Raw genomic sequence first — 17,089 nt, 5'->3', positions numbered from 1 at the left:
TTCAGTCAAATGCCAGGATGGTTCCTTTGAAAGGGCATGGCCGATTTCCTGAAAGAATTTTAAATTGTAGAATTTTATCCATGCTAGGCATAGAATATGATAATTTTAAAAACTTGTGGGGCATGACTCAGACTGAAAATCAAAGTGTCAACCTTTTGATTGAAAAATTATGCACAGTTGAACTGCATGACCAAAGTACAGGTGAATCAGCTGCATTTGTTGGACACAGTGGACCTGAGAAGAAAATTCAGCGAAATAAAAATGACGATAGAGAAAAATTGAAAAATAATATGGAATATTCAAAACAAAAATTCCCTCATAAATATGGGCAGGTAGACCACTGTGCAGCAGAATGTCCAATAAAAAAGACAGACAGTAGCATTTGCATCAATCAGCCTGAGAAGAACGTTGCATTTTAGCACATGCTTTCGGTGCCTCAGTCAATAACTGTATTGCAGTTGACAGTTGGTACTGCTACAGTGGCAGCAGAAATCACGTCACTGCAAATAAACAATATTTTGTGTCTTATAGTAAATTCACTGTTGCTCAAAAAATGTCAATTGGAAAAATAGGTGTAAGCATGTTGGCTCATGGACAGGAAACTGTGAAAGGTCCAAATGCAGTTGAATAACGCCAGAAAAAAATGCTGAACTGAAAGATGCGCTTTATGTTCCTGAAGAAAATGCTCACTTGATCTCTGTAAAAGCAGCAGTATGAAAAGGATTTGAAGACAAAGTGACTGGAAAAATGATGATGGCTGATCACATCAACCATGGTCTCTTTGTTCTTGACATGTGTTGCTACTCCAGCATAACCAGTTCAAATGAATTTGGTGTTGTCACTGAAAATGATGTAAGTTTGTCATGAGACATTCAGCCATTAACACAAAAGGAAAAAGCATGAAAAATATCTTGAAGCAGATGAACATTAATGCAGAAGGGTGCAAAGAGGAATTATGCGATGGATGTGCACTGGGAAAAATGCATCAACTGTCATTCAGAAACTGAATGAATTGAATATTGGTTACTGGTGAAGAAATCCATGCTAGTGTAAATGGATCTACATAGAGACTCTCAGAAAAGGTCACTGCTGCGTATGTTTTAAAGATGATTTTACCAAATTTCATGAAATTCTCTTCCTGAAGCAAAAGAGTGAAGTCAGCACAATTCTGGAACAGGTCTTGAATGAAGCTAAGACAAACAGTCACATTATCAAATGTCCAGTTGTTGCAGAAAGACAAAAGCAATCCACTGTGGTGTGTGTTCGTTCTATGTTGAGCCCTAGTAAACTGCCAACTGTGGAAGGGAGAAACTTGCAATACAGCTAAATACTTTTTCAAAAACACTGCGAAGACATCTATTGAAAACAAACCTCCTTGTGAACCCTGGTATGGATGACCAGTAGGCAATCTGAATAATCTGAGAATCCTTAGAACAGAGTGTTATGAGCAGGTAAACAAGAATGTTCATTCAAAGTTTGATGACAATGCTGTGCATGGACATTATGTTTGGAATTTGAATGACAGAGATGACTTTAGGCTCTGGATTCCATCTTGGAGGAAGGTTGTGGTAAGTCACTATGTAAACCTCAAGACTGAAGTTGTATGCAATCTGCACACCAGTATCACTGAATTTGAAGTTGCTGATAATGAAACCATTTGACAGAGCCAACCTATTCAGATTTGTGATGAGGAAAAGGGGTCAGAAAAAGTCAGCCATGACAAGAGGATGCAGGTTTAAGTGAAGAGGAAATAGATTTGGATACGACATCAAGTTCCAGAGGAAGTCAGGTATTAAGTGAAAAACATTTAATCTGGCAATATGGCCGCGAGTGTAGAAGTGTATAACCCTAAGACGAGAAAAAGTTACAGTTATGTACTAAAAAAGGGAGTGTGCGAGAATTGTAACGTCGAAATAACAAATTTAAGAGAACGAGTTTCAGGTCTACAATTCTTAATCAACACTTTAAGAAGCGAAATCACCACACTCAAGAATGAAAATCGGGAACTACGGTCGAAGAACAAATCATCCGAAGTGGCACCTGACGAAAGGCACAAATCGTCCGAGTGGACAGAAGTGAGACACAAAGGTAGGACTTTAGCTGGAAAAATGAAAACGAACTTTGCAACAGCAGTTACATTTACGGATAAAAACAAATATGGTGTTCTGCAGTCCAGTGATGGAGTTAAAGACAGTGTAAATTATCCAGACCATTCAAAAGACAATGCGTTGAAAACGAATGGTCACTCTGGGAAAAATGTTGATAAACGGGAAACAACAGGTAAAAAGAACAGTGTGCTTTTTCTAACAGATAGCCATGGCAGGAATTTATCAAATATGTTTCCAGAAATAAATCGAGACTTAGCAGTGACCAGTGTTGTTAAACCTGGAGCGGGAACTAAACACGTTTTAGACGCTTGCATTCAAACAAAATCCACGCAAGAAAATGACTTTGTCGTTTGCATAACGGGATCAAATGATGTTGCGAAAAATGAAGCAGATGTCTGCGTAAAAGTGCTTCAGAACTTTCTAGAAAAAAATAAATCAAGGAATACAGTTGTTGCTACAGTGCCTCATAGGCACGATCTAATCTATAGTTCGTGCGTTAATAAAGAAATTCGAAGAACGAATATTAAAATAAAGAAACTGTGCTCTGAATACGCAAATTGTGCTGTGGTCGATATAAGTAAACTTAAGCGTAACCTTCACACCAGACACGGGCGCCACCTAAACTATGAAGGGAGAAAGTTTGTTTGCGTTCGTGTCAATGAAATAATTAAAGAAAGACTCACACGGAATAAAACGATCTACGAAAGTAGCGGTTTGAGTAATACCTGGAATGTACGTCATTTTTTAGTATAAAAGTCTGTGAATCGGCGGGTAATAAACCTCCTGTACTTGAACTAGCTGCTAAAAGCGACATTCGAATGAGAGAGTGTTCTCAGACAATAAACAATAAAGATAAATCTGTTACTGTGATGCAAACGAACATTCGCTGCATTAGGAACAAAGTATTACAATTAGAACATTTGTGCAGTATTGAAAACATTGATGTTGTTTGTATCTCAGAACATTGGCTGACAGACGATCAAGTACAATATTTTGTTCCTCAGGGGTATGCTGTTGGAGACATTATCTACATCTACATTGATACTCCGCAAGCCACCCAACGGTGTGTGGCGGAGGGCACCTTACGTGCCACTGTCATTACCTCCCTTTCCTGTTCCAGTCGCGTATGGTTCGCGGGAAGAACGACTGTCTGAAAGCCTCCGTGCGCGCTCTAATCTCTCTAATTTTACATTCGTGATCTCCTCGGGAAGTATAAGTAGGGGGAAGCAATATATTCGATACCTCATCCAGAAACGCATCCTCTCGAAACCTGGCGAGCAAGCTACACCGCGAAGTGTAGAAGTGAAAGAAAGAATGGAGGTGCCCTAATATTTGTTAAAGATAGTATAATGTTTACTAAAATAGATGTTAGCTCTTACTGTGCAGAACTAGATGGAGAATTTAGCTGTATAAGACTAAACGTAGAGAATACCATAATTGTTAGCTTATATAGATCACCAGGAGGAAATGTAAATACATTTTTCGAAAGATTTGAGCTGCTTATGAGGAAAATACTAAAATCTAACATAAAACTAATTATCTGTGGCGATTTCAACATTGAAATGGCCAACAGTGATGAACATGTCACTAGAACGTTTTTTAATATCTTAAGATCACTAAATTTACAATGTACAAATTACACACCAACACGGGATAAGGCGTGCTTAGATAATATTATAGTAAATTTTTCTAGAGATATGTACGACGTCAGACTTGCCAGTGGAGCCCTAGCTGATCATGAACCATTGATTTTAACATTCTCCTGTGATCAGTTGCCTGAATCAGACAAATCAGTCGGAATCAAGTCTAATGCCACATGGGTAAGAGGGCAGAAAGATGAATATATTAATTTATTTATTGACAGAATATCTTATGTTAACTGGGACTTTGTATACAACACACAACCTGGAAAGGGTGCTGGTGAAATGGTGTTTAACAAATTCCTGGAAATACTCATAGAGTTATGGTACTCCTGCTCACCATTAATCAAAAGTAGCCCTAAACATAAACAGAAAAACAAACAGCTAAAATGGTATACAGATGAGCTAGCTCTCACTAGGGAGGAGATGCTCAGACTGTACAGAATATATAAAAATTCTTGTAAAGAAGGACCTGAGCTAGATAATACTTCTTATAGAGCTTATCTAAAATGTAAAAAAATCTACAAAGACAAACTGTCCTTGGCCAAAAAACAAGCATGTGAACATTACATTGAAAGTGCTCCCAACAAATGTAAAGCAGCATGGGATATCATCAACCAATATAATTCACAAACCCATACACAAGATGCAATGCTGGTCCCAGAAGAAGTAAATAATTATTTCCTAACCTCAGTGAGTGAGCTGAAAAACAAAATCAAGCAAAATGGCACTTGTGCACTAGATCATCTTTGTGCTGTGCCCCATAGTATGTATACTTTCCACTGGAATGTTGTCATCCCAGAGGATATTGTAAAAGCTGTGGCAAGGTTCACCAACTCCAAAAGCATGGACTGTTATTGGTTTTCTAATTATCTAATGAAAAAAATAATACACCTTATCTGTCAACCTCTTTCTTTTATTTTTAATATTTGTTTAGAATCTGGAGTTTTCCCAGATGCACTCAAAACTGCTAAAGTAATACCGGTCTTTAAAAAGGGAGATAAGCATCTGCCCCAAAACTATCGACCAGTTTCTATTGTCCCAATTTTTTCTAAAGTTTTTGAATATGTAATGTACAGTCAACTAAATAACTATTTTGATAAGCATGATCTCCTCTCCAACAGACAATTTGCATATCAGCATGGTAAAAACACCACTACTGCTGTCACTGAAGTTGTTAACCAGGTGTTAACTGCATTCGAAAATAAGGATCTAGAGTCAGTCGTACTGTGCGATCTTAGCAAAGCCTTCGACTGCATACCATCTAACACCCTACTTGCAAAACTGGATTTTTATGGCATACACAAACCATCCTTGGATGTAATCGAATCATACTTAAGTAACAGGAGACAGTATGTATCAATTAAAAATAGATGCTCCTCACTGAAGGAAGTTCGGACTGGAGTGCCTCAGGGCTCGGTCCTAGGTCCTTTTCTGTTTATCATTGCAATTAATGACTTACCTTACCATGTAGGAGCAAATTCAGTTGTGTGTTATGCAGATGATACAACGTTGCTCAATACACACCATGACACAACAGAACTGCATCAGGCAACACAGGAAAAACTAGAACTAGTAATGGATTGGTTTTCTTCTAATGAACTCCTGTGTAATCCTGATAAAACACAAGAGCTAATTCTGGGTTTAACTACGGCTGTTGAAAGCAAATCAATAAAATTATTAGGATTCCACATTGACTCAAAATTAAACTGGGAGGAACACATTAGCCATATCTGCAAGAGAATAGCAAGAGTGTGTTATCTCATCTGGAGACTGACAGATATAGTCACTGATGAGTATCTAAAGGTGGTATATTTTGGCCTCTTTCAGTCACACATTTCCTACGGCATATTGTTATGGGGACATTCTTGCTTTGTCAGTGAAATTCTGAAAATTCAAAAAAAAGTAATTAGAATAATAAGCAAAGCTAAGCCCAAGGAACACTGCCATCCCCTCTTTATCAAGCACATGATATTAACTGTGGTGAATCTATACAACTACACAGCCCTGCTTTATGTCAAAAGCAACTTAAATGAGTTTGAAACCAGAGAGAACATACATCCCCACAACACCAGAGGCAAACTGGACTTTGACATACCAAGACACAGACTCACAAAGACTGCAAACTCACACAAAATAATGAGTTTAAAACTCTTCAATAAACTTCCAGCATCTGCTCGGTCACTGACCAATAATATTTTCAAACGTAAGGTTTATGACTGGCTTCTCAAACACCCATTTTATAAGATAACAGAATATTTTGAAATAAGCATTGACATTAGTATATAAGAATATTCCTAAAAGAAAAGGAATTAAATTGTAAAAACTTTACTGTAAAGTTGTTGTTAATTGTATATTTAATGTTCAGACCTATTCCGCTGTAAGTGGTCAATGGTGAATAAACTGAATACTGAATACTGAATACTAAGAAGCACATGTGAAAAGAGGAAGCCAGAATGGATGACTGGTGGAGATTATGTGTATTTGGCTGAAAATCCTGTCATCAGGGACAAGGATCCAAGCTGAAGATTTGCAGTCTAGTTGTAAAATGCAGTGGCTAGAGGTCATTCATGAAGAACTGAAGTCCCTGAAAGAGAATAATATTTGGGTAGTAGTTGAGTGTTCAAGTGGTGCACAGACTTCATAGAACTGATAAGTCTTACACAAGAAAACTACAGAAAATGGGAATGTTTGCTTTAAGGGCCGACTTGTGGCAAAGGGACAGGAAATTTACTATAAAGAAACATTTGGCTCTGTTGCATGTTATGATGTTATTTGAATCCTGTTGGCAGTAGCTGTTCCAGAGAAAATACATTTAGACCAGTTTGACATCAAAACAGGTTTTCTCAATGGTTTACTCAAAGATGAACAACATGAAAGTTTTGAAGATGATGCTGAATGTGTATGTTTACTGAAGCAAAGTCTGTATAGTCTTGAATGGGCACTGCACTATTGAAGCAAATGTTTCATAGACTTCATGCTGAAAGCTGGATTTAAAAACAGTGGAGCTGATCCATATCTCTTCCACTGTCAGAGCAACAAGAACTGTTTATATATTGCAATCTATGTTGATGATGGTTTAGTTGTCAGTAGCAACAGAGAAGATACTGAAGGGTTCATGAAATGTTGAAGTCGGAATTTCACATAACAAAGGGTCTTTCAATAACTTTTTGGGTATGAAGATAATAGCAAAATGAAGATGGATTGATAGCAATTAACCAAGAGGACTATACTAAGAAAATTCTGGAAAGATTTGGAATGGCTGAGTCTAATGGAGTTTCTACTTCAGTTTGGTGCAAAGAAGATAATGTTAAAGAAAAGATCACAACCAAAGTTCCTCATTGCGAAGCTCGAAGCTGTACGGTGTCTTATGTATTTGACTATGGTCTTACATCCAGACAATGCTTTCCCAGTGAACAAATCACCTACAGCCATGGAAGATCCTATGGTTTAAGACTGGAATCAAGTGAAATGAATTTTTGGATAACTGAAGAATACAGTGGATCAAACTATTATCTACAAGAACAAAGAAGGTCTAAAGGTCTACACAGATGCTAATTACGATGGTGACAAAAACATGAGACATTCAATGACAAGTGTTGTCGCAACTCTGAGACATAGGACAGTATCATGGACTAGTCAGTTACAGAAGGCAGTAGCAACAACCAGTATGGAAGCAGAAATAATAACAGCAAGTGAAGGAGCAAAGATTGCTGTATGAACTGACTGGAAGCGACACCTCCTGTACTTTGCATTGACAGTGAAAGTACAGCAAAATTGTTTAAAAATCCAATGTATCGAAAATCAAAGCCCATGGATGTCCATCACTTCTATGTCAGGGAAAGATTCTTGAATGGGGACCTTTGATTAGAACACATTGACAGAACTAACCATTTAGCTGATGCATAATCCACAAATTCAACTGCACTTGCTTTACAAAGCTATAAAACGTCACATTACACAGATATATGAAAATAAACTTCATATTTTTATCTTCAATGTTAACACTTCCTTTGAAGAAAAACTCCAATTCTTTCAGACAGTATCTCTAGTTGGGCCCTTTCCAATGGCTTGGTTGGTCATTGGAAAGGCTCCAACTTGAGATGCTGTTCGAAAGAATCGGAGTGCAGAAAATTAAAACCATGTGAAATTTAATACTCATTTTCACATCTCTTTGAAGGAAGCATTAACATTGAAAATAAAAGTACAGAGTGCATTGTCATGTACCTATGTAGGTGACTTTTTATATCTTTATTAAGTAAGTATAGCATTCTAACTACACCTTAACAATATTTACATTCACTACTTAAATTCGAGATAAATAGTCCACCACAATTTGAAAAAAATAGTAATATCCACAGCTACAATAGTATAAGAAGTCCTTCATTATTTATCACTGAAGCTAACAATGGCTTAAAAGGTGTCCAATATTACACTCAAAAGTCTCTGAACATTTGCCTAATAATACAAAATGTCTGACAAATAGCAAAGCAAAGTTTAAACCTAAATCAAAATTCTTTCTATTTTGTAGAGGACATTTTTGTTAAAATCAAGTAGCATATATAATGTGGAAGATAAAGATATTTACTTTTTTGTTAAATTTAAGTGCTCTTATTATCAATTAAATTAGACATACCTACCTAATCCATTGTAACACTCACTTTACCCTTATGGCAATGGAAAACTATCATGACAGTACTGAGGAAGCTATTCTGATTCACGATCTATTAATTACTGCCCAAAAATCAGAGCTCAAAAGAGATCATGACACCCAACTGTATTCTGTGTGACTCTGATAATGTGAAATGATGGGAAAAGGAATTTTTGGGGGAACCAAACACCTCAATATGCATACAGTGTACATGGAGTGTTGGAGTGTTCTCTAATCATTTTTGGACTATTAAGAAGGAGTGAATTGTTTTGTTGAAGGACCTTTGTGTGGTGTTGTAAGTGATCAAATATATGCACATATGTCCCTTCTGTACCAAAATAGTAAGGAGGTGTTTCTGAATGATATGGATGCTCATGAACAGTTGTTGTTTGGCATTGAAATGACAAGTGGATTGCCTCAGTGTGGCTCACTACACACTATTAAAAGTTTGAAAACGCAATACTGAAATGCCTCATGTGTCAACTGCCCCCAGTCTGGTCCAATTCAAATACAGTTTTACATGTCTTGTTCATCCAGCACTTGACTATCACCCTGATGACTCATGTGAGCTCTGATGGCACTCCGATAATGTGAAATGCCAAACTGTTCCATTTGCTGTGGTGACAGATGCACTTTACCTCCAGTCAGCAGCTATCTCTAATCCCGTTAGTTATTAGTATGTGTTTCACTAGGAGGAGGAGGAGGAGGAGAAGGAGGAGATTAGTGTTTAATGTCCCGTTGACAATGAGGTCATTAGAGACAGAACACAAGCCTTCTGCAATTCAGTGTCCAAATCCACAAGAAGCTTCTGCAACCTCGTGACATGAGTGCTAATGTCCTCTTTGTTGTCACGTTGAACATGAAAAGATGCTTTGATCAATGTGTTCGATCATTGTGTACTGCTATGTTTGAATCACTCTCATAACTTGTTCCAAATTTTACCTGTGTGCGTGCATGTCAACAGAAGCTTTGTTACAGATTTTACTATACTCTGTATGGTGAGAGAAGAGTTCTGACAATTGATGTGACTTTGTTTCACATGTTAGTGTGTCCATGACAGCGATTCAGATCATAAGTTTTTGTTCACATTACGTTTGGAAAAGGAGCTACACTGAAATCTCAAGCATATGAATTTATGTCCAGATTGCATATTTACTTTGAAAGGGAAAGGGACAATGGTGGGCCTTTGATACCAGTGGGTAAAGTGATTGACTGCATGACAGAAGCACTGAATATTTCTACAAAGACAGTGAAAAGAGTCACTATTTACAAAGAGACTGCAAATTCAGGTGGGAGCCCCATTATTTTGACACCTGGGAAGTCAAGGAAGAGATCATGTTGTGTGACTGAAACAGACAACTTTGACAAAAGTACTATCAGGCATAACATATATGCGTGCTACAGCAGGAATAAGCACCTGACATTAAAAAAAGTTGGTGGCATCACTGTCAGACAGTGGTTTGTTCACAGGCAGAAAGACAAGTTTCTCCACTGTGTTTTTTTTTTAAATGGCTTCCAGTGGAAAAGGTTCTCAGGAAGAAGAAAGGTACCAATGGAATGTTGAGACATTGTGACATGCAGACTATGTCATTTCCTGCTTGAGGTGCTAGCAGTGAATCCAGAGAATGTAACATGGATTGACAAAACATCGATCAGTGTGTATCATGCACAGTCCATCGTATGGACAGACAACATGTGCCCTGAACTGTGAATGTGCCAATTGGTAAGAGAGATTGACTAATTATTGTTCATGCTGGCTCTATGGATGGTCAATTAACACAAGGAAATGAACACAAATTCATTTACAAACTGATTTGTTACTTGTTTGCCACCAAATGTCAGCTCTGATAGTGTTTCTGTAATGGACAAAGTGCCATAACATTTCGTACAATTAAATAAAACACCAACAACTGCTGCAGGGAGAGATGAAATAGTCAGCTGATTGAAAGACAATAAAATGGATTATCCACAGAATATGTGAAATGTGGAATTTCTGGGGTGAGTGAAATGATACAGGCCGCTGTACCACTGTCATTACAACACCATCAAACTAGTTTGAGCTCAAATAAAAGCAGATATCATGGAGCAAAATAAAACTCCAGAAAATTGTAAGAACATCATGAAACATGTGTGGAAACTAATCAAAAGGATTGCTGATTCCCTTTCATATTTGTCATTCTACACCGTCCAGTCACCTATCAAAAGCCTGAATAACCACTTTCGAACTACAGACCACTAGGAAATGTGCAGGAAGAGAGTCAGTGAGGTTCTGGAAGGTCCAACAGGTCTGTGGAGCCATGCCAATGCCAGTTCCGTGGCCAGCTGTGCACGGCATACTTTAATCACAGCAGCAGCAAATGTACTCAGTCAGGGGTCCATAGAGTGAACAGCCTGATCGAGATGGTCCCACAGAGTGTCAACTGGGTTTTAATGTTTAGAGTTGGGTGGCCAGAAGAGTATGGTTAACTCATCCTGGTGCTCTTTGACCCATACACCTACAATGAAGGCTGTGTGACATGTTGCATTATCCTGCTGGTAGATGCCATTGTGCTAGGGATAGATGCATGCCCTAAGGATAGATGTATACTTATGTTGATCCATTGTACCTTCCAGAATGATGAGATCACCTAGGGAATGCCCCAAAAACATTCCCTAGGCCACAAACTCCCTCCTATGGCCTGGACCCTTCCAATGATTGTTGCAGAGTGTTCGTTTTCAGATATTTCGGAGCATAAAACGTGATTCATTTGAAAAGGCCATCTGTCTCCACTCTGTGTACTTCCAGTTCCAGTACTAGGAATCAAATTCCAGCCTTCATCATCAGTGAACAACAGTCAGCATGAATGCATGAACCAGGTGCCTTCTGCAAGGGTCTGAGCACTCAGTTGATCAATGTTTGTACGTCTGTTGCCCATACACATCTCTGTGGCTGTCATTCACCTGTCTTCTATGGCCCATGGTGCACCACAGATGCCTTGGTGCGAGTTGTTAATAGTGTCATTTTGCCATGCACGGCATACTTTTAACCATAGCAGCAGCCAATGTTTTAGAAAGTAACAATCATGCCCGTTTTGATGTCAAATAAATCACTCCATTTCCACATTATGGCAATGACTGTGCTGTTTTCCGCATCCCCAGATACACTTTATATATCCTCCATTGCTAGTGCTTCTACCTGCCGTCTTTGTGTGGTTATTGCACATTGATTTTGAACGTAGGTGGTGGTCTCATTAATGTGACTGGAGCTTGTATATAAGTGACACAAAACTGAATATGCTGGGTTTTTTTCTCCTCAGAAACGGAGGAGGATATGTAAACTGTTTTTGTGTTGCTGTTTTTATTTAAATTTTGTAGGCTGTTGTTTTGTGGTTAAAATTTTTGATCAGTTTTCTATGAATACGGTGGTGACTTGTTCGGCAAGCAAGTAGCTTTGGCTGACATTTGGCCTAGGAACCTGTTGTGCAATTAAATAAAAAAGTTTTAAACTGAGGGGCAATGGTGTAGAAAATGACATGAGAAGAAAGACTAGGGTAAGGGTAAGGAAGTGGGGAGGAGGTCACTAGAGATGTAGAAAAGGGCAATAGCATGGAGGATTTACTGAAGGAACAGCTGCCACCTACGTAGTTCAAGGGAGATGATATGAGAGAAGAATCCATAAGGCACAGGTAACGTGCAATATCTAAATGTTTGGGTTTGTAGTTGGCTACAATCTTTCAGTGATCTTTCATGTGTTTGACAGTGGTTTAGTTGCATATTTCCCTTCTGTATCCAGTGCACTCACTTCTACTTTGTGAGGATTGTTCCAAAAGTATGCGCAGCTGTTGACTGCTGTCATTAATAAGAATGTTGTCAATTTCCATAGCTCTTTATAACACTGTTACAGAAGCTGTTTGTTACTTTCTGTGCAAAAGTTTTATCTTCCATAATTTGATATTAATTTCTACAGTATATTCTATTATCGCTTATTTTCCAGGATAGTGTAGTCAGAATTAGCTCTTCTAATCATGTTTTTTTTCTGTATAGTTGTACAGTATGCCAGATGTAATAATGTGTGTGTTTGCCAGATGTTCTGAATCTTGCAGCATATTCAATATAAATTGTCAAATTCCTCAGTAAGTGCCTGAATACTGATTAACTCTATATTCCTTTATTAATCAGATTCTCTTACATGCCAATAGTCCACACACAGCACAAATGTGATCTTTCTGGGTTTTCCCTGGCTGTGCTCTTACAGTGTGTTATTTCTGCTTTCACTTGGAAATGTGCTGTTGGTTTTAGTGATTTATTCTGAACCCTTTTAAGTGGTGGCACAGATTTGACTGGCAATTTTCAGTGTCAGACAGGCTTTTATCCAGATTATTTAGTCAAGTCAACAGCACATATTTGTACCAGGTGGTGGTGAAGATCCATGAAAGACAAATGTTAAGATGATTTTCCGTGTATGCTGAAAAGGTGGCAGTTTGCTGTCTTCCTCTATGCTCACAGTAAATTTGATGCAGTTAGGTGTATTGTTTAGGTGTTCCAAGCTTTCTCCCAGTTTTTGGAACCTATGAAGCGAGATCACAGATGTATCATCTCAACAACACTCAAAACCCTGCGACTTACATAAAACCGTACCTACTTTGCCGCATATTATTTTATGACAAAGCAAAACAGTTTATCATAAAACTGCATTGATCTTGTTATAATACTGATCATTATATTAAAAATATTGACATCAAAGTACAGCTTTGATGACCCTCCCTGCTATCAGTGCAAAAAACTGTTATAATGTTTGACATTGAAAAATGTGAAATTAAGTGCACTGTTCGAGCTGTGGCAACACTAGTATCATGCATCTACTAAAAGTCTGCGAAGGAACATTGTGCAATAATAAGTTATATTACTCAACTGTTTCTTCTGGCTATGTGACAAAAATGCAGCTCACTGAAAAACATGGCTCAGTGTAAGAATTATATGCATCCAGGAAGTACGATACAGGTTTTCATCTTTCAGATAAGAACACTACCCGTTTAAATTATATCCATCCTTTTTTTTTACTTCCTTCGCTTCATATACAATATTTTTATGTTTCCACAATGATGAAATTACAACTAATCAACATGGCTATATGCGCCAATAACAACCCCATCACTGTCTCACCAAGTACATAATCCAATTTCAATTTACAACAGAGCAGAACAGATTCAAGACTACCATTGACATGTGCAAAAGCATATTACATAAAGAAAATCAGACATTCAGAACCTTGCAGCACAGTGATCTGACAGAGGATTGATTTTTTACATCCAGAGAAATTTATATATGATGAAATATTTCTTTTACAAATGTTTTCAAATTATCACCCAGAATAAATTATAGAAACAACAATAATGATATTAATCAAAAGTTAAAAATTTATGTGATTTCAGAAAAATGTGTGTTGTGTCATCTGGTTGCCTTAGTATATTGTGTGCTCCACGTATTTACACTCCTGGAAATGGAAAAAAGAACACATTGACACCGGTGTGTCAGACTCACCATACTTGCTCTGGACACTGCGAGAGGGCTGTACAAGCAATGATCACACGCACGGCACAGCGGACACACCAGGAACCGCGGTGTTGGCCGTCGAATGGCGCTAGCTGCGCAGCATTTGTGCACCGCCGCCGTCAGTGTCAGCCAGTTTGCCATGGCATACGGAGCTCCATCGCAGTCTTTAACACTGGTAGCATGCCGCGACAGCGTGGACGTGAACCGTATGTGCAGTTGACGGACTTTGAGCGAGGGCGTATAGTGGGCATGCGGGAGGCCAGGTGGACGTACCGCCGAATTGCTCAACACGTGGGGCGTGAGGTCTCCATAGTACATCGATGTTGTCGCCAGTGGTCGGCGGAAGGTGCACGTGCCCGTCGACCTGGGACCGGACCGCAGCGACGCACGGATGCACGCCAAGACCGTAGGATCCTACGCAGTGCCGTAGGGGACCGCACCGCCACTTCCCAGCAAATTAGGGACACTGTTGCTCCTGGGGTATCGGCGAGGACCATTCGCAACCGTCTCCATGAAGCTGGGCTACGGTCCCGCACACCGTTAGGCCGTCTTCCGCTCACGCCCCAACATCGTGCAGCCCACCTCCAGTGGTGTCGCGACAGGCGTGAATGGAGGGACGAATGGAGACGTGTCGTCTTCAGCGATGAGAGTCGCTTCTGCCTTGGTGCCAATGATGGTCGTATGCGTGTTTGGCGCCGTGCAGGTGAGCGCCACAATCAGGACTGCATACGACCGAGGCACACAGGGCCAACACCCGGCATCATGGTGTGGGGAGCGATCTCCTACACTGGCCGTACACCACCAGTGATCGTCGAGGGGACACTGAATAGTGCACGGTACATCCAAACCGTCATCGAACCCATCGTTCTACCATTCCTAGACCGGCAAGGGAAGTTGCTGTTCCAACAGGACAATGCACGTCCGCATGTATCCCGTGCCACCCAACGTGCTCTAGAAGGTGTAAGTCAACTACCCTGGCCAGCAAGATCTCCGGATCTGTCCCCCATTGAGCATGTTTGGGACTGGATTAAGCGTCATCTCACGCGGTCTGCACGTCCAGCACGAACGCTGGTCCAACTGAGGCGCCAGGTAGAAATGGAATGGCAAGCCATTCCACAGGACTACATCCAGCATCTCTACGATCGTCTCCATGGGAGAATAGCAGCCTGCATTGCTGCGAAAGGTGGATATACACTGTACTAGTGCCGACATTGTGCATGCTCTGTTGCCTGTGTCTATGTGCCTGTGGTTCTGTCAGTGTGATCATGTGATGTATCTGACCCCAGGAATGTGTCAATAAAGTTTCCCCTTCCTGGGACAATGAATTCACGGTGTTCTTATTTCAATTTCCAGGAGTGTATATGTATTGAGAACACCAATTGTTTGAGGGTATTGCATATTTCAGTTAGTGGTGAAAATAGGCCCATTGACTAGTTCCACTACAATAGCCCACCACAAATATTGCAAGCATGAAAATGAGAACAAAAGGCTGACACCAAAAATAATGCAAGTGTTCAGCTTTGACTAGTATAAAAATAATTGATTCTCTGAAAACTATTTTCTGAAAGTAAAGCATATATAGTGATTGTAGGGGTTGTCACCACAATTATATTTAGATAATAAAAATTACATAAATGAACTGAAACACTGAAATGTTACCCCTGCCCCCTCACTTTTTTTCCCAAAGGAAACCTGAGTTATATGTTTTTATAAGACATAAGTAAACAAGTAATAAAATTAACAATTTTTCTACAAAATACATAAAACATTTATATTTTGTATTGTACAGTTATTGGTCTAAATCATGTAAGTATTTATTTTGCAGACAGTGAAAATTTGAAAAACATTAAACAAACTTATATTACTCGTAATACAATACTTATTACTCATATTATTGTAATATATGTGCAAGAAGATAGTAAAATTGACAAATTTTTCTACAAAATCTTTACACTGCTAGGAAAACAAAGTAAAAATGAAAATAATTTAAAAACTTAGTTATGTATTTACTACATCTGATAAATGCATAAAAATTAATTCACTCTAACTAATAAACAGCATTTCACAGTAGCATAATGCAAAACTGGGAAAATTGGTTAATTAATCAGACACAAATGCAATATTTAAATACCAATATAATAGTCATATTTTTGTTAATAATAGGTAGAGTTTTAATCATAGTCTCAAAGCATAAAAAGTGTTCGTAAGAGTAAAATTGTTTCTTAGAATTTTTGATCTTTTTGTAAAATTTAGAAAACACCCTGAAGTTGTAACATTCTCCTTCAAAAACAGTTTCTGATACCTTTCTTAAGTTTTTAAATAGTCTTGTTCAACATTCTGGTAATATAAATTGTTAGTCAGCAACATCATAACAGTACAAATATTGTCATAGCTAACTTTTCTACTATTTTCATTACTTCTCTTGTCTCAAGACTTGCTTTATCACAAAAATCATTGCGTTTCCTCAATATACTTTTCTCCTAGCCATCAACACCACAGTAATCATATAATGTACTCTCGACATATTTCCTAGTGCAAACATATACTCTTTCACATAAATAAAAATTGCACACTATAATTCAGAATATATTTCCCTAATCTTAACTATCTTCATCTACTACATCACCATTGACATCACCAGCATCATCACAACATAGTTCTCACACTAACAGCTTCATATTGTAAAAATATTCTCACCATAGAGTATCGACATATAATCCATAACCACCTAGTATATATACATCATTTAACTTCTTTGCCAAAATACTATTACCATCATCAGTCAACCTTCCTTTGAAAATTGCTCTTCACTCTCATTTATAATACTTTTCAAAACTTACCATATGTATGTGGTCTGAAAAATAGTTTCCTTTCTCAAATAAGATGCAATGTATAATGTGGTTTCTTTTTTTCAAAATGACATAACTGTTTCCAAAAATAGGCAAAAGTTCATGTACATTAATTTCTTTTAACCAACCAGAACAAAATGTAAAGCATACTCAATATTCCCTGCAAAAATATATCCTTTTTTCCAGTGATGAACCTTTTTCCTAGTAAAAGCTGTATTTTATTTTTTAGCAATATTTGCCAGATGTCAAGTAACAGTGACCTCTCACTTCTAATATTATCTTACTGTACATTATAATTTGCCTACCAAA

The 17,089-nt window shown here is 38.3% G+C and overlaps 1 protein-coding gene across 1 annotated transcript in view; it reads left to right on the top strand.

The window, feature by feature from the left end:
- The window catches only part of LOC124616287 (neural-cadherin-like), a 476,208-nt gene that overhangs the window by 244,293 nt on the left and 214,826 nt on the right, over positions 1-17,089 (top strand). The window lies entirely within an intron of this gene.

The sequence above is a fragment of the Schistocerca americana genome, chromosome 5, assembly GCF_021461395.2.
Source record: "Schistocerca americana isolate TAMUIC-IGC-003095 chromosome 5, iqSchAmer2.1, whole genome shotgun sequence".
Classification (NCBI taxonomy): domain Eukaryota; kingdom Metazoa; phylum Arthropoda; class Insecta; order Orthoptera; family Acrididae; genus Schistocerca; species Schistocerca americana.
The sequence above is the reverse complement of the archived record's forward strand: the minus strand, read 5'-3'. Positions and strand labels throughout refer to the sequence as shown.